The sequence below is a fragment of the Rattus norvegicus genome, chromosome 2, assembly GCF_021556685.1.
Source record: "Rattus norvegicus strain SHRSP/BbbUtx chromosome 2, alternate assembly SHRSP_T2T, whole genome shotgun sequence".
Lineage (NCBI taxonomy): Eukaryota > Metazoa > Chordata > Mammalia > Rodentia > Muridae > Rattus > Rattus norvegicus.
Window position 1 is genome coordinate 119,299,462 of NC_141535.1, and position 26,117 is coordinate 119,325,578.

The window sequence follows — 26,117 nt, forward strand, 5'->3', positions numbered from 1 at the left end:
GCTGTGAAGAGAAGGGAAAGTACTGAAGAGAAGTCAACTCCAGTGAAACAACAGACACTTGACTTGTGTTGATTTAACGCTATACAAACCCAAGGCCCTGAAATCTTAACTCCAGCTTCCCCCTTCCTTATGCTTATGACGGACCCCTCTAGTCTCAAAGACCTAGTGTTCCAGCTTTACCTCCTTCTCCTCCCTCCCTCCCCTCCCTCCCTTCCTTCTTTTCTTTCTTCATCCACCCTCCATTTCTCCCTCCCTCCTTCTCCCCTCTCCCTTCCTTACTTCATTCCTTTCTGTTGCCTTGGCATGTCTCCATTTTACCCATGTTTTAATTTTTTAACCTTACTGAATTGAAAAAAACAGATTTTTGTAATTCCCTTTCATAACTTTAAATGTCTTCTTTATGCATTTTTATTGATGAACAGTGATGTTTCCTTTCCTCTCCTTTCTTCTTTTTACTGATTTTGTCCACTTTCCCTCTTTCTTGCTATGCTACTTGGCTTTACCTTATTTTTGAAACTTGCGTTGAATTTTTCTTGAAAAGTTTGAATGTAACATGACCTTCTCCTCCATTCCTGTCCTTTCTTCTAATTGATCAAGTCTATTGATGATTCTTTTCCCTTGGATTTGTGTATTCCTGGGGGTTTTAACTTCCCACTTTCTGTTTTTTCCTCAAGTCTCAACTTCCTTATCTAATTTTTTTCCCCTATCACTGATGTTCTTGCCCATTTTGCTCACTCTTTTGTCAATGCTGATGAATTTCCTCTTCGGGCCTTGAGTCAAATTTAACTTTTTTTTCTTTTTTATCCTTTTCTGATTATTCCTCTAATAAAGTTTGAAATCTCCTCCATAATTTTATCTATTTCTGTATCCTTGAATTCAATGGCTGTGGAGTTGTAGCCCTTTGAAGAGGCCTTGCATTCATCATGTTTCTCATTTTTGTACTGTGTCTCATCCTCTCATTAGCACAGCTTCCCCTCAAGGGCTCCATCCCCAGTATGATTAGAGAGGAAAGAACAGATTCTATACCAATAATGACATAAAACTGTATGAGACAAAGAAATACACATCAAATGTATTAGTGCCCATTGCTGTATTATCACCGAGTCGAAAACAAACATAAAAATTAACAAAACCAATCCAGAATCTATTGTGAGGTTACAAATTATTCAGGTAAATAGCTGCTGAAGTAGATTTCAAACCAAAATTAGTGACAAAAGATAAAAGAGAAGTGTTCACTGTGCCATCAGTCAGAACAGATCATCAGGAAGACCTGCTACTCAGAGATAACATGCCCTGAGTAGTCAGCTCTCGGCTTCATAAATAAGCTCTGATGAGCATGAAAGGTCCAAGAGTTTGAGACACAACACAGTAGATGATGTTAGTATCTCAGTTTCATTTAGAAATTTCATCAAAAGTAGCTTTAACTATATCTTAAAGCACATGGAGTTCCCTGTTGAGGTGTGGTCTTTTGCCATGCTAAATAGCACCCAGAGACTGCACATAGACCCAGGTGATGCCATGTGATCTTGCCCCTCAAGTTATCTCTGATCAGTGAATAAAGATGCCTGTGGTCAGCAGAAGAGACCTAGGCAGGGTTTATGGTTCCCAGGCTTGGGGTCAGAGGAAAACCACGAGGAAAAATAGAAGGTTTAAGAATCTTACGATAATTATGGCCATGTAGGTTGGCTAATTAGAGTTAAAAGCAGGCAGGCAAAACGTGGCAATTTATAAAATGGGATTATTGACTGGGAAATAGACATAACAGCACAGAGGTAGACACCTGCCCAGCTCTTGTGCTAATTAAGGTTTATTATAGATATAAAGGCTTTTATCCAGGAACTAAGTAGTCAAAGGAGGTAGGTATAGAACTCCTAGGTTGTGATTAAATATTTTCAACCATGTATCAGCGCCCATGTTGGATGCCAGTCTGTTATGGTTAGACCCTGGTTATTCCTCCCAGCCCCATGCTCCCAGAAATAAGACTCAGACTCTAAATATATTTACAAATACCTTGGCCATATAGCTAGACTTGTCTATGACTAGATGTAACTTAAAATATCCCATATATTCTAGCCTACACTCTGCCACATATCTGCTTACCCATGCTCAGGTGTCATGCATCAATCAAATCATATCTTCCCGGGTATCTCCTTGACTCCTTTCTCAGAATGCGTTCTTCCTATGTCTCACCTTTTATTTCCTGCCTATGCCATAAACCATGGACCTTTAAATTGACAGGTAATGCATCCACATAATATACACGGTGTTCTCTCCACAGAAGATTCTACCAGATACAAAGTACACATGCTTTACAAGAGCTTCGCAGACTTCTCTAATATAGATCATGTGCCAGTCCACAAAGTTTTAGCAAAAGCAAAGATCTAGAACAGTGTCTTGTGTTTATCAGATGACAGAGAAACTCAAATCAAGAAAATCAGACTTCTTGAAGACTCTGAAAAGACCAATCCACAATGGTTTAAAAGAAAAAATATGAGGTCCTGAGTTCAATTCCCAGCAACCACATGGTGGCTCACAACCATCTGTAATGGGATCCGATGCCTTCTTCTGGTGTGTCTGAAGATGGATATAGTGTATTCATATACATAAAAAAAAGAAAAAATACCAGTGACAAAGGGATTGCACAAAATTAAAAGGTTCTACACAGCTAAAATGTAATAGCCAGCATGAAGAGACAGCAACAGAATAATCTGGCCAGTTATGAATCAAGTGAGAGTTTTAAATCTAGAATATAGTTTTTAACCTCGCCCAAAGCATTTCCCTCCAAAATAAATTATCCAATCAATGCTTTAACGAACAGTTCTTTTTTTTTTATTTCTATTTATTTATTTATTTATTTATTTATTTATTTATTTATTTATTTATTTATTTATTTCTGAGACAAGGTTTCTCCATGAAGCCCTGGCTGTCCTGGAACTTGCTCTGTACAGGAGGCTGGTTCCTATGCTGGGATTAAAGGTGTGAGTCACCCCCACCTGGCTTCCGTCTCTTCTTTTTTTTTTTTTTTTTTTTTTTTTTATTAACTTGAGTATTTCTTATATACATTTCGAGTGTTATTCCCTTTCCCGGTTTCCGGGCAAACATCCCCCTCCCCCCTCCCCTTCCTTATGGGTGTTCCCCTCCCAACCCTCCCACCATTGCCGCCCTCCCCCCATAGACTAGTTCACTGGGGGTTCAGTCTTAGCAGGACCCAGGGCTTCCCCTTCCACTGGTGCTCTTACTAGGATATTCATTGCTACCTATGGGGTCAGAGTCCAGGGTCAGTCCATGTATAGTCTTTAGGTAGTGGCTTAGTCCCTGGAAGCTCTGGTTGCTTGGCATTGTTGTACTTTTGGGGTCTCGAGCCCCTTCAAGCTCTTCCAGTTCTTTCTCTGATTCCTTCAATAGGGGACCTATTCTCAGTTCAGTGGTTTGCTGCTGGCATTCGCCTCTGTATTTGCTGTATTCTGGCTGTGTCTCTCAGGAGCGATCTACATCCGGCTCCTGTCGGTCTGCACTTCTTTGCTTCATCCATCTAGTCCAATTGGGTGGCTGTATATGTATGGGCCAAATGTGGGACAGGCTCTGAATGGGTGTTCCTTCAGTCTCTGTTTTAATCTTTGCCTCTCCCTTCCCTGCCAAGGGTATTCTTTTTCCTCATTTAAAGAAGGAGTGAAGCATTCACATTTTGATCATCCGTCTTGAGTTTCGTTTGTTCTAGGGATCTAGGGTAATTCAAGCATTTGGGCTAATAGCCACTTATCAATGAGTGCATACCATGTATGTCTTTCTGTGATTGGGTTAGTTCACTCAGGATGATATTTTCCAGTTCCAACCATTTGCCTACGAATTTCATAAACTCGTTGTTTTTGATAGCTGAGTAGTATTCCATTGTGTAGATGTACCACATTTTCTGTATCCATTCCTCTGTTGAAGGGCATCTGGGTTCTTTCCATTTTCTGGCTATTATAAATAAGGCTGCGATGAACATAGTGGAGCACGTGTCTCTTTTATATGTTGAGGCATCTTTTGGGTATATGCCCAAGAGAGGTATAGCTGGATCCTCAGGCAGTTCAATGTCCAATTTTCTGAGGAACCTCCAGACTGATTTCCAGAATGGTTTTACCAGTCTGCAATCCCACCAACAATGGAGGAGTGTTCCTCTTTCTCCACAACCTCGCCAGCATCTGCTGTCACCTGAGTTTTTGATCTTAGCCAATCGCACTGGTGTGAGGTGAAATCTCAGGGTTGTTTTGATTTGCATTTCCCTTATGACTAAAGATGTTGAACATTTCTTTAGGTGTTTCTCAGCCATTCGGCATTCCTCAGCTGTGAATTCTTTGTTTAGCTCTGAACCCCATTTTTTAATAGGGTTATTTGTTTCCCTGCGGTCTAACTTCTTGAGTTCTTTGTATATTTTGGATATAAGGCCTCTATCTGTTGTAGGATTGGTAAAGATCTTTTCCCAATCTGTTGGTTGCCGTTTTCTCCTAACCACAGTGTCCTTTGCCTTACAGAAGCTTTGCAGTTTTATGAGATCCCATTTGTCAATTCTTGATCTTAGAGCATAAGCCATTGGTGTTTTGTTCAGGAAATTTTTTCCAGTGCCCATGTGTTCCAGATGCTTCCCTAGTTTTTCTTCTATTAGTTTGAGTGTGTCTGGTTTGATGTGGAGGTCCTTGATCCACTTCGACTTAAGCTTTGTACAGGGTGATAAGCATGGATCGATCTGCATTCTTCTACATGTTGCCCTCCAGTTGAACCAGCACCATTTGCTGAAAATGCTATCTTTTTTCCATTGGATGGTTTTGGCTCCTTTGTCAAAAATCAAGTGACCATAGGTGTGTGGGTTCATTTCTAGGTCTTCAATTCTATTCCATTGGTCTATCTGTCTGTCTCTGTACCAATACCATGCAGTTTTTATCACTATTGCTCTGTAATACTGCTTGAGTTCAGGGATAGGGATTCCCCCTGAAGTCCTTTTATTGTTGAGGATAGCTTTAGCTATCCTGGGTTTTTTGTTATTCCAGATGAATTTGCAAATTGTTCTGTCTAACTCTTTGAAGAATTGGATTGGTATTTTGATGGGGATTGCATTGAATCTGTAGATCGCTTTTGGTAAAATGGCCATTTTTACTATATTAATCCTGCCAATCCATGAGCATGGGAGATCTTTCCATCTTCTGAGGTCTTCTTCAGTTTCTTTCTTCAGTGTCTTGAAGTTCTTATTGTACAGATCTTTTACTTGCTTGGTTAAAGTCACACCGAGGTACTTTATATTGTTTGGGTCTATTATGAAGGGTGTCGTTTCCCTAATTTCTTTCTCGGCTTGTTTCTCTTTTGTATAGAGGAAGGCAACTGATTTATTTGAGTTAATTTTATACCCAGCCACTTTGCTGAAGTTGTTTATCAGCTTTAGTAGTTCTCTGGTGGAACTTTTGGGATCACTTAAATATACTATCATATCATCTGCAAATAGTGATATTTTGACCTCTTCTTTTCCAATCTGTATCCCTTTGATCTCCTTTTGTTGTCTGATTGCTCTGGCTAGAACTTCAAGAACTATATTGAATAAGTAGGGAGAGAGTGGGCAGCCTTGTCTAGTCCCTGATTTTAGTGGGATTGCTTCAAGTTTCTCTCCATTTAGTTTAATGTTAGCAACTGGTTTGCTGTATATGGCTTTTACTATGTTTAGGTATGGGCCTTGAATTCCTATTCTTTCCAGGACTTTTATCATGAAGGGGTGTTGAATTTTGTCAAATGCTTTCTCAGCATCTAATGAAATGATCATGTGGTTCTGTTCTTTCAGTTTGTTTATATAATGGATCACGTTGATGGTTTTCCGTATATTAAACCATCCCTGCATGCCTGGGATGAAGCCTACTTGATCATGGTGGATGATTGTTTTGATGTGCTCTTGAATTCGGTTTGCCAGAATTTTATTGAGTATTTTTGCGTCGATATTCATAAGGGAAATTGGTCTGAAGTTCTCTTTCTTTGTTGTGTCTTTGTGTGGTTTAGGTATAAGAGTAATTGTAGATTCGTAGAAGGAATTCGGTAGGGCTCCATCTGTTTCAATTTTGTGGAATAGTTTGGATAATATTGGTATGAGGTCTTCTATGAAGGTTTGATAGAATTCTGCACTAAACCCATCTGGACCTGGGCTCTTTTTGGTTGGGAGACCTTTAATGACTGCTTCTATTTCCTTAGGAGTTATGGGGTTGTTTAACTGGTTTATCTGTTCCTGATTTAACTTTGATACCTGGTATCTGTCTAGGAAATTGTCCATTTCCTGAAGATTTTCAAATTTTGTTGAATATAGGTTTTTATAGTAAGATCTGATGATTTTTTGAATTTCCTCTGAATCTGTAGTTATGTCTCCCTTTTCATTTCTGATTTTGTTAATTTGGACGCACTCTCTGTGTCCTCTCGTTAGTCTGGCTAAGGGTTTATCTATCTTGTTGATTTTCTCAAAGAACCAACTTTTGGTCCTGTTGATTCTTTCTATGGTCCTTTTTGTTTCTACTTGGTTGATTTCAGCTCTGAGTTTGATTATTTCCTGCCTTCTACTCCTCCTGGGTGTATTTGCTTCTTTTTGTTCTAGAGCTTTTAGGTGTGCTGTCAAGCTGCTGACATATGCTCTTTCCTGTTTCTTTCTGCAGGCACTCAGCGCTATGAGTTTTCCTCTTAGCACAGCTTTCATTGTGTCCCATAAGTTTGAGTATGTTGTATCTTCATTTTCATTAAATTCTAAAAAGTTTTTAATTTCTTTCTTTATTTCTTCCTTGACCAGGTTATCATTGAGTAGAGCATTGTTCAATTTCCACGTATATGTGGGCATTCTTCCCTTATTGTTATTGAAGACCAGTTTTAGGCCGTGGTGGTCCGATAGCACGCATGGGATTATTTCTATCTTTCTGTACCTGTTGAGGCCCGTTTTTTGACCAATTATATGGTCAATTTTGGAGAAAGTACCATGAGGAGCTGAGAAGAAGGTATATCCTTTTGCTTTAGGATAGAATGTTCTATAAATATCCGTTAAGTCCATTTGGCTCATGACTTCTCTTAGTCTGTCGACATCACTGTTTAATTTCTGTTTCCATGATCTGTCCATTGATGAGAGTGGGGTGTTGAAATCTCCCACTATTATTGTGTGAGGTGCAATGTGTGTTTTGAGCTTTAGTAAGGTTTCTTTTACGTATGTAGGTGCCCTTGTATTTGGGGCATAGATATTTAGGATTGAGAGTTCATCTTGGTGGATTTTTCCTTTGATGAATATGAAGTGTCCTTCCTTATCTTTTTTGATGACTTTTAGTTGGAAATTGATTTTATTTGATATTAGAATGGCTACTCCAGCTTGCTTCTTCTGACCATTTGCTTGGAAAGTTGTTTTCCAGCCTTTCACTCTGAGGTAGTGTCTGTCTTTGTCTCTGAGGTGTGTTTCCTGTAGGCAGCAGAATGCAGGGTCCTCGTTGCGTATCCAGTTTGTTAATCTATGTCTTTTTATTGGGGAGTTGAGGCCATTGATATTGAGAGATATTAAGGAATAGTGATTATTGTTTCCCTTTATATTCATATTTGGATGTGAGGTTATGTTTGTGTGCTTTCATTCTCTTTGTTTTGTTGCCAAGACGATTAGTTTCTTGCTTCTTCTAGGGTATAGCTTGCCTCCTTATGTTGGGCTTTACCATTTATTATCCTTTGTAGTGCTGGATTTGTAGAAAGATATTGTGTAAATTTGGTTTTGTCATGGAATATCTTGGTTTCTCCATCAATGTTAATTGAGAGTTTTGCTGGATACAGTAACCTGGGCTGGCATTTGTGTTCTCTTAGGGTCTGTATGACATCAGTCCAGGATCTTCTGGCCTTCATAGTTTCTGGCGAGAAGTCTGGTGTGATTCTGATAGGTCTCCCTTTATATGTTACTTGACCTTTTTCCCTTACTGCTTTTAATATTCTTTCTTTATTTTGTGCGTTTGGTGTTTTGACAATTATGTGACGGGAGGTGTTTCTTTTCTGGTCCAATCTATTTGGAGTTCTGTAGGCTTCTTGTATGCCTATGGGTATCTCTTTTTTTAGGTTAGGGAAGTTTTCTTCTATGATTTTGTTGAAGATATTTACTGGTCCTTTGAGCTGGGAGTCTTCACTCTCTTCTATACCTATTATCCTTAGGTTTGATCTTCTCATTGAGTCCTGGATTTCCTGTATGTTTTGGACCAGTAGCTTTTTCCGCTTTACATTATCTTTGACAGTTGAGTCAATGATTTCTATGGAATCTTCTGCTCCTGAGATTCTCTCTTCCATCTCTTGTATTCTGTTGGTGAAGCTTGTATCTACAGCTCCTTGTCTCTTCTTTTGGTTTTCTATATCCAGGGTTGTTTCCATGTGTTCTTTCTTGATTGCTTCTATTTCCATTTTTAATTCCTTCATCTGTTTGATTGTGTTTTCCTGGAATTCTTTCAGGGATTTTTGCCATTCCTCTCTGTAGGCCTCTACTTGTTTATTAATGATTTCCTGTGTTTCCCTAAGTGTGTTCATGTCTTTCTTGAAGTCCTCCAGCATCATGATCAAATATGATTTTGAAACTAGATCTTGCTTTTCTGGTGTGTTTGGATATTCCATGTTTGTTTTGGCGGGAGAATTGGGCTCCGATGATGGCATGCAGTCTTGGTTTCTGTTGCTTGGGTTCCTGCGCTTGCCTCTCGCCATCAGATTATCTCTAGTGTTACTTTGTTCTGCTATTTCTGACAGTGGCTAGACTGACCTATAAGCCTGTGTGTCAGGAGTGCTGTAGACCTGTTTTCCTCTCTTTCAGTCAGTTATGGGGACAGTGTGTTCTGCTTTCCGGCGTGTAGTTTTTCCTCTCTACAGGTCTTCAGCTGTTCCTGTGGGCCTGTGTCTTGAGTTCACCAGGCAGCTTTCTTGCAGCAGAAAATTTGGTCTTACCTGTGGTCCCGAGGCTCAGGTTCGCTCGTGGGGTGCTGCCCAGGGGCTCTCTGCAGAGGCAGCAACCAGGAAGACCTGTGCCGCCCCTTCCGGGAGCTTCAGTGCACCAGGGTTCCAGATGGTCTTTGGCTTTTTCCTCTGGCGTCCGAGATGTGTGTGCAGGGAGCAGTCTCTTCTGGTTTCCCAGGCTTGTCTGCCTCTCTGAAGGTTTAGCTCTCCCTCCCACGGGATTTGGGTGCAGAGAACTGTTTATCCGGTCTGTTTCTTTCAGGTTCCGGCGGTGTCTCAGGCGCAGAAGTCCTGCCGCTCCTGGGCCCTCCCCCACGGGAGCCCAGAGGCCTTATACAGTTTCCTCTTGGGCCAGGGATGTGGGCAGGGGTGAGCAGTGTTGGTGGTCTCTTCCGCTCTGCAGCCTCAGGAGTGCCCACCTGACCAGGCGGTTGGGTCTCTCTCTCACCGGGTCTGGGAGCAGAGAGCTGCTGCGGGCCGGGATCCGCGGGTGTGGGACTTCCGGTAAACACAGACTGTGCCTCCTAGAGAAATTCTGCTTCCGTGTCCCAAGCTCACCAGGCAGCTTTCTTGCAGCAGAAAATTTGGTCTTACCTGTGGTCCCGAGGCTCAGGTTCGCTCGTGGGGTGCTGCCCAGGGGCTCTCTGCAGCGGCAGCAACCAGGGAGACCTGTGCCGCCCCTTCCGGGAGCTTCAGTGCACCAGGGTTCCAGATGGTCTTTGGCTTTTTCCTCTGGCGTCCGAGATGTGTGTGCAGGGAGCAGTCTCTTCTGGTTTCCCAGGCTTGTCTGCCTCTCTGAAGGTTTAGCTCTCCCTCTCACGGGATTTGGGTGCAGAGAACTGTTTATCCGGTCTGTTTCTTTCTAACGAACAGTTCTTAAAAGAAAACATAGTGGCCAATAAATACTTTCAAAGGTTACCAAAGTCAGACAAATGCACATTAAATGCACATCTTGCTCTCAGAAAGGTTATCAAGAAAACAAAGACAGCAAATACAGATTCAGAAACAGAGGAAAGTTTATTCCCCATGGGTGGGAATGTAAGCTGGTGCCGTCACTCAGGATACCAGCATGGAGGCGTCTATGGAAGGGAAGGCAGAAGCATCCTGCTACCACTGCGCATGGCAAAGCACTGGATGCCCTGCCACACAGACACTTGCACACCTTAATTATTCACAGCAACCAAGAAATGGAACCAGTGTAAATTCTCACAACACAGCCCAGCAACAGGAATGACTGAGAAAAATGCAACCCAGGCACACAGAAGAATTTTATTCTCATGCAGAGAAAAATGAAATTGTGACATTTTCAGAGAAATGTTTTTCTTCAAATACTTTATCATGCAACAGAAATGAATCTTGGATATTTTGCAAGAAAAATGTTTAGTGTGAGGTCAGGTCCTTGTAAGCAGAGCCCTGAGGAGGGCCAAACACAATCTGATACCCAAGGCTTCCTGCCAGCTCATCTACTTGCCTGGTGAGTCCCACACCAATAAAAGACCTCCTCTCAAGGTGGGTAAAGAATAAAATTAATTAATTAATTAAATTTAAAAGCCAGGAGTGGTGGCACAAGCCTTAATCCCAGAACTAAGGAGGTAGAAGCATGTGGCTCTATGAGTTCAAGGGTAATCTGGTCTACAGAGTGAGTTCCAGGAGCGCCAGAGTTACACAGAAAAACCCTGTTGCAAAATCAGTATAGATAAGTAAGTGAATAAAAGATGGTAGATGGTTCTTGGCAATTTTGCCTCTGCCTACACACACACAAACACACACACACACACTCACACACACACACACACACACTCACTTGTACGCACAAACACATGTGCACGTGCAAACCTATACACACACTATAACGAAAATCATTACTTTGTATGCTGATTTTCAAAATTAATAAAAGTTAGCATAAGCCTTCCTCAAGATTTATTCTGTTTATTCTATGTGACAATAGTAGGAAGCGACTGGCAGAAAAATACTGTTATCAGCTGGGATGTGGTGGTGCAATCCCATCATTTGGGAGGGAGAGGCAGATGGGTCTTTGTCGTTTGAAGCCAGCCAGGTCTGCAAAGTGAGTTCCAGGATAACCAAAGGTACGCAGAGAAACAAGTCTCTGCCTTGAAAAAACAAAAAGAGAAAAAAGAAAGAGAGAGAAAGAGAGAGGGAGAAAGAGAGAGAGAGAAAGAGAGAGAGAGAGAGAGGGAGAGAGAGAGAGAGAGAAACATACTGTAGTACAACCTCCCTAATGAATCATAATGAGAATACCTGATACATAGGGATACCTGATATGCAATCCCTGTGAAAGGGTCATTTGTACCCCCAAAGGGGTCACAATCCACAGGTTGAGAGCTACTCCTGTGTATGATTTAGATTAGGATGTTTGACAAGGGTGGAGGGACGTATCAGTGAAGTAGAGCGAAAGAACGCGCGCGCGCGCACACACACACACACACACACACACATGCACACACAAACGAATGAAATTAATAAAAGTTCAATGAGAAATAAACAACCAATATCAAAAACATCTACAGACTAGACTAGCAAAGCACCTGGGGATGCACCTTCCTGAACATTCCATGCGAGGACAAGAACACGTATAGGTCCTTCTCACTGATACAATGTTTGGAACTTTAAAAAAAAAAGCACTAGGAATCTAAAAGGCAATTAAAAATAAGGTTACAACATGCTGGTACAGAACAGTTAACAGTCAAGAACTGTGTCAGTTGCTGTGCAAACTGACTCCTCCCCATTGTCCTCTGCCCTCCACATGCACACCGAAACATGTGCTCACACACGAACACACGAGAGCAGACAATAAATACGCACAAAATCAAAACGCTACATACATAGATTGAACAGAACTTCTTCCCATTTCAGAATCTCTATGTGCATTTCTGCAGAGCATTCCATCACAGTCATGTAGACAGAATCATACCAGACAAGCAACAGCACTCTGGCTCCTGGAACAGGAACAGGAACAAAGGATTTGCCCCACAGTTTGAGCCCAGAGTTAACACACGAGGGATACAGGTTAGAGCGCCTGTCCTCACATCAGCCGTGCAATATGTTCATAGGGCTATTGTATGAAGGAGAACAGTTAAGTCAGCAGAAAGCAGGTGTGAGAAGCGGAGTGAGAGACGCTGAGACCTAAGGGGACACCACCATTTGTTTCTCAGCCTCTGCACTGCTCAGGACTCTACTGTAAAAGCAAAGATAGTTTCTTTTCTTTCTTTCTTTTTTTCTTTCAAGGCTAAATGGTGAAGTGGAAAACTAATTTAACATTGCCTTTGTATTACCTTCAAAGTAAAATTAAAGTTTCCCTTTTATAGAAATGTTGTTGCTTTGCCAAGGTTAAGAAATAATGAACAAAATCCGATGAAATTATTTGTTTCTCTGTGGTTTTCTTCTCCTTTGTTCTTCTTCTATAGTTAGAAAGCTTATTGACCTGTAAGTGACTCTTCATGCTAATCCGCACAATATTTATACATCTATAAGCAATCCCCACTTGCCCAGTGCCATTCCTCACAGGAAAAATAGAATTTTATGTGTCATTAAGCTGTTTCCAAGGTGTTAGTAATCTCACAGGAGGCATGACTATAATGGCTAGTAGGATACCTACAACCAGCATGTTGCTTGGGGGGGGGGGGTTTAAACCACTGCAATGGATACACCTGGACTCCCAGGCTCAGCGAGGGTCCTCCACATCAGCTGAGCATTCAAAGCCATAACCAAGGCTTCTCTACAGGGAAAAAACTGTTCCCCCTTTCCCCCTGAGGTTTCTCTTGACTTGCTAGAGAGACTTGAATTTGGCATTTAACGTCTTTATAGAGCTGGGGAGATAGCATGTCAAGTGAAGAGCTTGCCATCCAAGTAAGAAGACTTTAATTGGATCTCCAGAACTCGCATTAAAAAAGCAAGGTGTGGGGCATGCACTTGTAGTCCTAGTGTCAGGGGAATGGAGGGCGGTGAATCTCTTGGGCCAGCCCATCCAGCCTAATTTTCAACAGCCAGTGAGAGACGGTGTTTCAAATCAAGCTTGTATAGTACCTATGGAATGACCCCTTAGGTGATCTCTGGCTTCCACTAAACTTGCATATTCTCTCTCTCTCTCTCTCTCTCTCTCTCTCTCTCTCTCTCTCTCTCTCTCTCTCTCTCTCTCCCTTTCTCTCTCTCTCAACAGAGAACAAAATTCAAAGATAAGGATTGCCTTCATCTTTGTTTTGTGCAAAGCGAATTTCATTAAATGGCATTGAACTAACTATAGTGTCCTTGTCAAGACATAGTTTGGCATTTGAAGTTCATACATGTGCTTATTCTCATGAAAACAGAAATGGTTCCAGTTGTTTTTAATTTGCTTTGTCATGTGTACACATTCTGCTACTTCCTTTGGCCAGCTGATGAATAAGGATGAACATGAAAGAAAGGGAGCCCTGGGCCACCCTGTCTTTTCCTTTTCTTCCTGCTATCCCCTCAGCCTGACCGCATGCTGGTGAGGACTTTGGGGAATGTTTTGGTTCTGTGTGGCTCACCAAAGGAAGAGACAGACCTTTATCTCGAATTTTGGATTCACTTTCTGATTCACCAAGCCCCTTCACACAATGGATCCTCAAGTTGTCAGAACTTCAACGACTCCAGAATTCTTTCTTGAAAGTGGGCTGGGAAGACACTCTCAGTAGTATGCACATTTCCTGTGTACAACCTCAAGTCGTATCACCCCATCACATTTAACTTAACAAACATGAGTTCAAAGACAAAAGTAAGAACCCAGGGAGAGGGGCAGGAAGGGAAGAGGCCTTCTTGGGGGTTGGGGGGAATCCACTGGAAACTCATCCCACCCTGGTCATTACTGATAACTATCTAGAAGCAAGGGGCCTTTTGAGGAAGTGCCCAGTGGAAACATGTCATACCAAAAAGAATTGGACAATCATACACAAAGTGCCATTCTAGTCTATGTTCCTCTTGTTCTAAGTGGTCAAGTGACTAATCCTTGTTAGAACATTCAAAATGACTAACAAAATCATAGTTGGCTGTCCATGCCATTTATAGTCCGTGTGTGTGTGTGTGTGTGTGTGTGTGTGTGTGTGTGTGTGTGTGTTCACTTGAGTGCTATGTGCTCAAACACAGCAAAACATTCAGTTCTGTTAGAGTTAAGTGAGTGATTCGTCCATGGCTGATCTAACAAGTCACAGTTAAGTGCTAAATATATATGTTTATGTAAGAGTCCCAACTTAAAACTCCCAAATTAGAGGAAGCAAGAACAGTTGTACATGAGCCTGGATGTTCCACAGTCATGAATTTGCTGCTGTTAGACAACTGATTCATTAGAGGACACTGGGATAGAGCCCTCCCTCATAGTCAGCAGCCTGTGAAACTGAGGTCTGGCACTTAAAACTCTAATTATTGGTCAAGGGAATGGGACCTGAGTCACATCTCTGTCCCTGGGAGGAGATATGTCATCCTGAACTGCTCAGAAGGTCACCCATTGATAACTATCTAGACCTGACTCCAGGAGCCCTGAACCTTATAAGATTACTATCTAGCAGGAAACTTGGTGACGCAGAACAATGACATCCTGTTGTCCCTTCTGTAAGAGGTCCTTCAAATGGGCCTGTCAATCACCTGACAGGAAATCCATCCTGGGAAGGTTTTCTGCTCCAAATACTTTTAAAGAGTGTAAACCTACTAAAGGGTCTCTTTGGCCATTGTCTACTCTCACCATGAGATGTCCCACCTCACTCTGTCACCAACTCTGACTCTCCTCTCCACGATGCCTGCATCTGGCAAATGTCACTGGGCAGGGAGCCAAGTAAGGCAACACAAGACTGCATAACACTGTCCTTGCTTCATTCACTGAAAGCCTATTCCCTATTTATTGGGAATTGTTGCACAAAGAAGCAAACTTCACTCACAATTACTTCTTTGGAGTTACTATGTTAAATAGTAAGTGGGAAAAGAAAGAAATGCAATCTATTTCCACAACCAACATGTACAAATCATTTGACTAAATTTGTGATTTAGAAAAATTGCTAACTTGTGCCTATCTTAGACCGACCACCTGATATTGGTGAGTATGAAGTCTCCATGCTCCTAGGACTCAAGCTCCATGCTCCTGTGTCCCCCACCTGACTTACAGTGTTTCCCAGCCACTGATAAGATAGAATGTTCACTACTGACGGGACTTCATGTCTTTGTTTGGGGTGAGGCCTTTGACCCTGTATCAGTCCTGACTAATACTGTTTACTTTCTTGCTCCTTTTCATTAACTTTTAATGTTCACTTTTAATTAAGGCAGAGAAGAGTCAAACAGTAGTCACCTGGAATGTAACAGACAGCATAATACCACAGACTGTGTGCTCTTTCTCCCCGTCCTGAATCGAGCAACTATTTTCTTGGCACAGTGGCCCATGCAAAGGATGGGTTGATGAAGGAGCAGTCTGAGGCATACTCGCAATAGCTCTGGGACAGATGCCGAAGACGAGCAATCAACAGGCCCAATGGGCAGAAGTAATTTTCCAAGAGCATATGTGCATGTGTGTAATATTCATGTGTGTCATATATGTAGTATATGATACGTATTTGTAGATATGCATATGTATGGTATGCATATGAAGTCTATGTGCCCTGCATGTAACATGTATGGTGATGGGTAGTTATCTTATATACATGTGTGAGGGATGCATACATGTGATATAGATGCATTTGTAAAATGTATGTGTGGATACATATGGGTGTGATGGTATGTCTACCACATGTGTATATAACTTGTATTATATGATATGTGTGTGACACATTTGTGATATGCATGGATATATATATTTTGTAATATGCATATTATATGTGTGTGATGTATATGGTATGTGTGATACATATGTGTGACATAATGCATATATTGTGTATGACAATATGTGTGTAAAATGCATATAGTAATATGAATGTATGAAATATACCTGTGGTCTGTGTGAATGTGGTATGCTTGTGACATATATGTACTTGATATATACATGTGTATGATATATATGTGTAGTGATGTATGTATGAGATGTATATTATATGTGTATGTATGGTGTGCATGTGAGCAGTATATCTGCATGTGATACATATGTGTGTGGTGTATATATGTCCTAAGTATTATGAATCAAGGGGCACGAATGGTGTCAAGAGTGACACCCATAGAAGGCCTGGGGAAAGAAGAGGAAGTGGAGAATGGGCTCTAGATGCTCAGCTAGAAGGTCCAAGGCTAGGTGCAGGAGGTAAGTCTGGACTGAGGTGGTAAGCAGAGCTTAAGAACCACGTTCAGAACATTGTACTTCACAGATAGTGGGGACTCAGAAAGCATGTCGGCAGGGAAGGCACCATTGACACAGCTGACCTGAGGAATGCTGAAAGACAATAAACAGTCACTCAACGCAGCCACGTTCGGCGAGTTTCCTAGCAGACAGTCTAAGGCAGTGGTTCTAAACCTGTGCATCGTAACTCCTGAGGGGTCAAACAACCCTTTCACAGGGGTGACCTTGGACTATCAGGAAGCACGTATATTTACATTATAATTCATAACAGTAGCAAAATTACAGTTATGAGGTAGCAAAGGAGATAATCTTATATAGCATGAGGAACTGTATTAAAGTGGTTGAAGCCACTGGTGTGAGACCTCTGCCCAGATTGACTTCTCTGTGTCCAAATGGTGCAAGAATCAAGTCCTTTTTGTCATGACAGCACTTTGCTGGGCAAACACATACTCCATTCCCTGAGATTATGCAACTGGCTGGAAAAAACACAAGCCAATAGAATCAATCACTGATCTATTACAGGAGAGTAACACTATAGATATAAACACCAATTTAGCTGTTAATATTTTCCAAATAGCGTGTATTAAAATTAGCCTAACAATGGCCAAACTGTGAGCTACAGCACCCATCTCTTAACAGACATTATTTCTTATTTCTTACTACAGACAGAATACACTTTAGCAGCTGACAGCAAAGATCGTCAGTCTGCAGTGACGCTGATAGATTCATTCCAGCAGCCCACCTGATGCTACAGCCATTGGGCAATGACCGAAGGCTGCTTGCTCAGCATTCCAGTCCCATGACCACAAAAGGCAAGAAAAACTGGATCAGGCTGGATGTTTCCAAGTCCAGATGATATGCCAAAGGGTCTAGTGTACTGATGACACCAGTTCTGAATTTGCAAAGTTCAAGTCTGCAGTTCTCTGGTATAGTCTTCCTTTCCAAAGCGTTTGGCTTTTGATAAAATTTCCCAGTGGGGAAATGATCAGCAAAAGCCGTCCTTTCTTACAGTTCTAACAAGCATACAGTAGACTCAGATGCAAAGCTGTGGACTTAGAGGATCGGGCATCACTCTGGATGCGCGCTAGCTCAGCATTTTGCTAAGGTTAGAGAAGAAAGTGTATTCAAACACTGTCTTCCTGGGGAAGATCTATTCAAAATGGACAACTCAAGCCTTTGCTAGTTGTTCTACCTCTCTTGTAGGCTTTGGTTTTATTTATAGGAACTGTGGAGGGGAGAGCCTACTTTCTGTATTTTCCTGCAGGATTTCCACTGAAATCTTTCAAAAACAATGTGTTTCATAACCATAGTCTAAGCCATTTCTCCAAATGATGAAAAATGAACAGGGCAGGGGAGGAAGGGGAGGAGGGAGGGAAGGAAGGAAAGAAGAAAGGAAGGAAGGAAGAGAAAGAGAGAGAGAGAGAAAGGAAGAAAGAGAGAGAAAGAGAAAGAGAGAAAGAAAAGTATAAAGAAAGGCTAAGCATGATGGTGCCCAACTGCAATCCCAGATAAAAGAGACTGAGGCAGGAAGATCACAAGTTCAAGTCCAGCCTAGGAACCAACTTTGTCTCTAAAACATAGAAACATACAGTGTTAGCATCAGCTGGATCCATGGTCAGCTAGAAGCATCTTTACAACCAGATCTTGGGCCCAGCGATGACAAGACACACCATCCCTAGGCCACTTGGTGTGATTTGTCTGGAACTGCATCACATAGTCTAACATGGGGAGAATTCTGTGCTCAGAGAAGTTGGGAAAAGTTTGCAGATTACATCTGTCTTCTGTTCCCAGCAACAGACATTAACAGGAGAGAGTGCTGGGAAGTTCCACAGTGAGGGAGCTCCTGTGAGTTCAGCCCCCAGACTCCCGAGACCAGGGAAAAAACCATACATTATTTCCACATCACGCCTTCCAACAGCCTGTGGCATGTTGGCTGCAGACTATCCTATGGACCAGATCCATTAAAGCCAGAAGATGTTCCCCAGAGCCTGGATATTTTCCTGCCCTCAGCTTTCCTAAATAAATGTCTCGTTCCCATTGTATCTGTTCAGATTATTAAATCTGAACTAATTTATGAAGTATGTTTTTAACATCCGTTATGTTATGGTCAGGTTCTAGCTCTCCAAACACAGAATCTTCCTGGTATGAGTCACTAGCATTTCTAGAAAGAAAAGAAACAGCTCTTTAAAAGGTGGCTGCACAGAGAAGCCACTTGTGGTGACTGTAAAGATGGGTGCTTGTGGGTGAGCTCTCCCAGGGCCTGGGGTGGGGGGTAAGGAGCGTTCACTGTCACTTAAGAGTCAGTGGCAAACAGCTGCATAATTTTTGTTCCTCTCTGCCTTTGTTCTTGTCTGTCATGACTTCCCCCTTTCCCAGAGACACCCAGAATACAAACTGTGTTATTAGTTCTGTGCCACAGTTGTGGCAGATTGGAATCCCCACATTACTAAGCCAAACCTCACCCGATATTAGAAATTTCTGTCAGAAAGTCATAGATCTTAAAGTCAAAGTTATAGGAGAACCCTTGTCCCCCTGTAAGACCCTGTCTGACCCTGGTACTATTCTATCTTTAGCCTGGGTCCCCTCTTCCAGTTTCCATACTGATTCTTGTCAGAGGAAGACCTGAGTGGCTCCCCACCACAGTGAACACAAACCCACCTCCTTTCTACCCTTGGTGTGCCCTCTCTACCTGTGCCTCCTACTTTTCTTGCCCACAAGCCTCCCTCAGAGACCCCAATACGTGGAGCGTCAGGTTTGTGTCCTTGGTGACCCTTTCTTCCTGTGTCATTTTTCTTAACGTCCCCAGACCTTAGAAATAACCATCTCCTTCCCTGACTCACTGCCGGTGTCCCTTCAGCCCTGTGCCTGCCATTTCTGTGCTTTAATAAGCTGGTTTTAATCTTTGAAGTATTTGTCTGTTTACCTGTAAACCTCTGTGAGGACCAGACAGGATTCTTTGCTATCTGCTCTGGGATTGTGGGGCCTGACACAGGCCGGGCGCTCTGTAAACGATTAACGCATGAATGAGACAATGGATACATGGACAACCGGTTGGATGGATGAATGAATGTTTGGTAGAACACAACACTTAAGTTCTGAGTGAGAAAGTGAATGGATTCAAGCAAAGACATTTTAAAAAGATTATTGAGCCCAAACAGCACAGAGCAGCAGCGGCCCACCCTACCTCTGAGAGCTAAGCTCTCTGAGTGCCATTTATCCACTTCTGTGTTGGATTTCTTCCTTGTTTCTTAGCAGGAGAGAGAGATAGATAAAAAGCTAAAAAATAATAAAGCACTTTGATTTTTTAATAGGTTAAATATCCCCAACGTTGTTATATATGTGTGTGCATATATATTTTATATATTATACATATATATTTAATAAATATAATATATATTTATTTAATATAACCTCCACTTAGCTTCCACCAATGATACTGAACTTGGCCATTAACCAGGAATTAAGAGTGGGGTATTCCAGTTAACTCAGATAAAACACTTATTCAAATATATATGAAGGATTGTTTTTTATTCCAGAGTTAAGAGTTAATTGGGATAATTATTCCATTAATCAGGCCAATGAGACCCACTTGTATATCAATGTAGAAAGTAGTAAAATAAGCAATTGTTTACATTTTCAACTCAATTTAAGATAATAGAAACTAGTAGCTCCAATCCACCCATGACTGGTCTTGCTTTTGTGGGAAAACAGGACACAAAGCCCCTGACAATGTCAAAGGAGGAGGGACAGAAGAATCTTTGTGATTAGTCCCTAAAACCCAAGCTCTTCTTGCCCCAAAACTCCTTTCCTGTTAGTTTTGTGACCGTGTTAGTTGAATGGCTGCACTGTGAGTTGATACAGAATTCAAGGACAATCTCAGCTGTGCTAGACAAGGAGACCAATGTCATGGACATAAGGTGTCTCTAGTCCCCAGGAAGGTCCCAGGTCACACTGGTGCCCCTTGCCAAAGCCACCCGCAGCTATGGGTCATGTAGACCTGCTCTCTCCCCCAAACCACAGTTCCCTTGCCCTATAGCTTCCACCCACTGCTTCTGCCTGCTCGAGACAAATTAGTGTTCAGTGACATTAGTTAATTTGATGGAATAAAATGATGTACAAAGATGCTCTTTACAGAGAAAGAGCAGGTAACCTTACAAGTAAAGCATTGGCCACAGCAAGGTGCAGACGAAGCTTTCCCCTTTTGAACAGAGTAGCTATCCAGAAGAGCAAGTTCTTTGAATAGAATGGCCCTATGGCCTTGAGGGTATCAGCAGAAGACCCATGCTTGGTAATCAGAGTGGCTTAAAGCACAATATAGTTAGTGTAGGGGCCTCAGAAACATATCTAGGATTTGAGACGGCCCATTACCAAAAGGGAGGAAGGACAAGGCTGATTCCAAGATCGGCTTCAGGTTGGCAACTGAGACTACACCTAAATCTCTCTTCTAAGAGCTGGGCAGTTCCAGGCAAGTCCAGACCTCAGAAGCTGCCCCACCATCTGGCCTGAGGCAAGGACAGTGGGTCAGCAGCAGTTTCCAGACTTTCTCAGCTACTTCCTCAGTAACAGCTTCCAGACCTCCCCAGCAAGTTTCCAGCCCCCAAATCCCAGTAATGGAATGTCTGTAGAGATGGACCCAACAGATTAGCATAGAGGTTGCCTACCCAGAATTCCCTAATGTGCTTTAAATCAGGCCTGCAAGCTCAGTTGGTTGTCTCTCTATTCTAGTTATGGAAGGCCCCAGAATGCTGGACTTCTGCAGAATAAAATAGGCTTTGCATTTTTATACTATTTGAGTGGGGGTGTCATTCTTTGGTGAATCATGGACCTTACAGAATAGTGCCCTAACTACATGACTTCATAGGAAGGCTTCCTCTTTTCTTCCCCTTTTCTCCTTTTCTCTTCTTTTGGCAAGACTAAAGGAATGTTTAGGGATTTAAGAGGAAGGAAGCTATTTTTCCTGCTAGAGTGAACGGAATGTGTTATTTTATCTCTGTAAATATTCTCCGTTGAAGGTAGTAAACCATATGCAGATTCGTGTGTATCTATGTAAGCAAATACCATGAAGAAAAGAAAACAAGAAAGGCTAAGTATAAGGGAATGGGGAAAGAGTGAATGCAGACAATGGATTCTAATATGTATATATATTAGAATATATGTATATCTAATATGTATATATTAGAGATATAATCGATATAATATATATGATTACAAGTGTAAAATGTAATGTCACACTTATGATTTGAATGCCAATCAGACTGTATACAAGTTCATTACATTGTGTAGTCTTCGGGTCCGGTTAATTTTGGTGTGAGATTTTTTTTTTATCTATTTCCAATATGTTTCTAAATAATAAAGCAAAATTTAAAATATTATCCACGTAGCTGTGCCACTGTAAAAAAAAAAAGTCATCAAGGACAAGCTTGAAGCTAGACAGAGAACATTTTCCCAAGTCTTCGTGGTAATGAGAAAAAACAACTACATGTTGGAGAGCTAAATTAATTAAATTTACATGACTGTCATTTACCCTGTGATTTCGTCCTTCTTGCGTTAGTTGGTGTAACAATCCCCTTTCTCTTCTGCGGTGACGTGATTGGAGATGACACTTGTTTTGTTTGCGTTCAATGGTCTTCCTCTCTGTCAGGCCCCAATTATGTTTTGAGATTGGAATGGCGGGTGTCATGGAAGTCTGTGGGACCTGCAGGTCTGGAAGGCTGATGGGAGGTAGCTAGGAGGTGGCAAGAAGCTATTGTTACTGAAGGGAAGTTCGGTCTGTTCTCAGCCGGTCCCACAGCATTCTGCATCCTGTACCCACCACCTTCCAGTCCCCCTCCCCTACCCCCTACCCCCTCGCCTCTCACCCCTCTTCCGCTGCACCTGTCCGCCATGCTGGCTCCGCACCCTGGCCGCTGTGCCCCACAGCACTACAGGCTGGCGTCACTGCTCTAGACATAGCTCCCTAAGTTTGCCATGTGCAGTGACCCGGTGCTGACCCAGGGCCATGATACAAACTGTGGGACTGTAATGAGTTTCTAATTGCCCACGGTACCTCATTGAGATGCCGCCTGCTGCTGAACTGCTGAGCTATTTTCCTCCCCAGTGTGGCTAGCACCCCTTCCTGCACCCTTACACCGGAAGTACCTTTGCCTTGACCAGAGGAGGCTGTGCTCCTCCCTAGGTAGAACGATAACAAAACAAGACAGATGAGTCTTTCTGCTGTTCACTGGAGACCTTACTATTGGTTCCCTGGCTCCAGCCGGCTTGGCTGAACAATGCTCTCAATCTGGGATCTGGAAGATAGCCCTGCGGGTGCGAGTTGGATATGGAGGTGAGATGTTAAGCATTTTACTTTCAGGAGATAATTCTAAATCAAATTGGTGTTCTGAGATGAAGCAACAGATTTTGATTTTCTAGCAACTAACAGGGTTGGTAAGAATGACAGGAACACCTCCTCCTATGCTAGGGATGGGGTTTACATCATCTTGACTAGGTCAGCAACACCCCTGCATAAGAATGAAGACATGCGTTAGACAGGGAAACTGAGGCTGGAAGATGTTTAAAAAAAACCTATCCATCCTACATGTTGAAAAAAGTGTCCTGGTCCAGGACACCTGCTCTCCTGGTGTTCCACAGCTGGAGCTGGTGTGCAAGCAAGCATGCAGGGAATCCTTGTTCACGCCTGACTTCAGGTGAGGAATCGCTCTAGATCTCAAAATAGCACATGGGGCTTTACATTTTAAAAATAAATGAGATAACTAATGTGAAAATATTGACTCAGGACTAAGTTAAACACCCAGCAAAGGACTCAGCTACTGCAGGGAAAATTGAAGCCCAGTGTTCCCTTGCTGCATGTGGAGGACACAGAGGAAGCAGAGGCAAGCGGGCCGTTTGGAGAGACTACTGAGCCCCTTCCTTCTCACTGTCCTCCCACATGTCCTCTAAGTCACTTCTAAAGTGCCAGATCTGAACTCCCCACAACACATGACTGAATTCCTCTGGCTTTCCAGATCTAAGGCTTCCTAAGGCACGAACTGTGCTGTTCTGATGGTCTGTGGGATAGACATTGCCTGTTGCTAGCCAAGACCCAGGTTATCCGCACTCCCTGCATTTTGGGAAAGATTGGTCTCTAGTAGCTGAGCATTGAAAAGGAAATTAGTGAGTAACTGCCAATGGCCACATAAAAGTGTCTCTTCGTTTTTTCTTTTTTTTTCTTCTTTTTGTTTTCATTTTTGCGTTTGAGACACAGTTCTCTAGCTCAAGCTTTCCTTAAGCTCAGAGCAATCCTCCTTCCTCAGTCTCCCATAAAGTGAGATTACAATTGTGAGCCACCACAGCTAGCTTTAGATTTCGAGCATGGTTTTTAGATCAGAGGCGTCTTTAGAGCCCCTGGATTCTTTGAATATATAAATATTTTGTACTTTCACAGAGCCTCCTTTACTTCAGTCCTGAGACTTACAGCCTTCTACCACATGGAGCAGGCAATAGGAAGGATTTGCTTCTGAGAAGATGGTAGGTTTGCAATGGACCCAGGACCTGAATCCTGCCATGCTTGTAAACAACTCGAGATTTTAGCTGGTAGGGAATGAGGAGATCAGCGAACCAGGTGGTGCCATCATGCTCAAAGACAGGACTTCAAAGACACCATGAAAATCTAGCCAGAGCTGGGGGTGTGGCTCAGCTGGGAGAGTACTTGCCAAGCCACATGGGAAGTCTTGATTTCCGCACTCACCATAAACCAGACACAGAGGCATGCACCACCCAGCACTAGAAAGGCTGAGAGAGGAGACTCAGGAGATCAAGGTCATTTTCAAATACATATCAAGTTCTGAGCTATACAGAGATGCTGTCTCAGAAAAGAATAGAAAATCTGACACGTGGGATATTAACAGAAAAAAAAAACCACACATTCTTTCTGGGGTAAGAGATGAGAAGAAATCTATCTCTTTACTTTCAGAGATGTATCTTGCCTTGTGTATGTTCCTAAAAGGTTGATAGTGGTTTCAAACATATCTCAGGAAGAGTGTATTAGTCAAAGTTCACTAGAGTAGCAGAACTTCTGGTAAACATTCCTCTCTTGCTCATGTATAGGAATGTGTACATGCATGTGTATGTGTGTGATATATGGAATTACAGTTCAACTAATCCAACAATGGCTGTCTATGAATGGAAGGTCCAAGAATCCAGAATTGCTCAGCCTAAAGGCTGAATGTCTCAGTAGACACTGGAATCCCAAAGAAGTAGGCTCTAATATCAAGGAAAGATGGACTTGCCAGCAAGGTGAAAGCAAGCAGGAAAGAACAAGAGCTTCCTTCTACGTCCCTATCCAGGGTACCAGCAAGAGAGGTGGCCCAGGTGAAAGGTGTGTCTTCCCACCTCAGGATCCAGATCAAAAAGCCTGTGCCTTCATTCCTCAAAGGTCCAGACTAGAAGTGAATCATCCACTCTTGTCCAAGCAAAAATAATTTTTACAGGTGTACCGTTCATTTCAGAATTGTAGTTCATACCAGATGTAGTCAAGTTGACAACCAAGAACAGCTTTCACAAAGAGCTACGTCTTAAGAAGTCTGATAGCATTAATTAGATGATGCCTATAACTGCCACTTCCCCAGCATCTTATAAATGTGGTCATATGCATCATTTGTCACAATGCAGAGGCTGCTATGGAGGCCACTCTGCAAATAGAAAGGTAAGAAGCGTGCTTGAAAATGTAGTCAGCGTCACAATGGGATTCATTCTAAGAAATGCACCATCAGGTAATTTGGTTGCTGGGTGAGCGTAAATGAGTGTATTCACTGTGATCTGGATTACACAGAGTGAACTCGAAGTGGACCGAGGCTGTGAACTCTCAATACCTGCTCCAGTGGTCTTCTTCCTTCAGCACACCTCTAGGTCCTAAAGGTTCCATCTTCTCCCCACACAGCACCACCAACTGTAGACCAAGTGTTCACAAACTCGAGTTTTGTGGAAAACACCTTTCATTCAAACTAGCATATTCTACTCTTTGCCCTGACAGGCTCACGGCTACCTCATGATTAAAAGATGCAGCTGGTCAAACTTTGTCTTTGTGGCTTTTGAGAATTTCAACATAGTTTTCAGGGCCAAGGTCCAAAGTTCTTTGGAGACTCAAGGCAATTCTTAAATGTGACTTGCTCTAAAATTAAAGCCAGTACTTCAAGTGTGCAATAATACAATAATACAGAATACCTTCTTCCAAAATGGAGGAATGGGGGCATTGTGAGGATGTATTGGGTTAAAACCACAGCAGGGAAAATATTAAATCCTTTAGCTCTGTGTCTGGTACCTAGGGCTATAGTTTAAAAGACTTAGATAGCTCTGCCCCTCCAGCCTTACTGCCAACAACATACACAATCTCTTTGTGCCTGTTATACTCCAAGCAGCTCTCCTTGACATGTGTCTCACAACCCTGGCATTTCTTTTTTTTTTTTTTTTAAAGATCTGTCATTTCGGTCCCCCAAGTGCTGAAATGTAGCTACGTCACCTCAGCCCATTCTCCATAGTCATTAAGTCTCCCATTGAAACACTAGCCAGGCCTGACCTTGCTTAGCACTCAAAACCTGACACTATTAGAGACGTTCAGGGTGGGATGGTCTTAGTAACTCTGAAGTTTCACATTGCCCCAGCTAAAGTTGGCCCTAGCCAGACTTCCTTCGCGCTCTCAGCTCCAGAGCCTTCTGCTTTCACACCATGATTTTTTTTTCTTTTTCTTTTTTTTTTATTAACTTGAGTATTTCTTATATACATTTCGAGTGTTATTCCCTTTCCCGGTTTCCGGGCAAACATCCCCCTCCCCCCTCCCCTTCCTTATGGGTGTTCCCCTCCCAACCCTCCCACCATTGCCGCCCTCCCCCCATAGACTAGTTCACTG